We start from the raw sequence: 344 nt of genomic DNA on the forward strand, positions 1-344 counted from the left end.
GAGGCTGAGTGCAGAGGTATCAAGGTTTGAGACCAGCCTGACCAGAAAAGTTGAAGAGACTCTTTCTCAGCAATTACACGAAGGTATAATAGGACTCCACGTGTGTGTCAAGGGGGAGAGCACCAGCCTAGCAAGCTGGACACCTGAGTTCCAGCTCCAGAAACAGCGGCCCTCCGCGGCCCGGCCTTCAAAGGGCGGGTAGCGCCCTCTAGCGTCGCGGATCGCGCACAGCCCTGTTTGCCATCTTTGCAGCACTGTTGTGGGGCAGATGCCAGCTTCACCTTCACTATGGCCACTGATGCCTTCCTCCTCCTCCAGGCCTGCAGGTCGGTTCCCGCTGATTC

The sequence above is a fragment of the Dipodomys ordii genome, unplaced genomic scaffold (genome assembly GCF_000151885.1).
Source record: "Dipodomys ordii isolate 6190 unplaced genomic scaffold, Dord_2.0 Scaffold487, whole genome shotgun sequence".
Taxonomy (NCBI): domain Eukaryota; kingdom Metazoa; phylum Chordata; class Mammalia; order Rodentia; family Heteromyidae; genus Dipodomys; species Dipodomys ordii.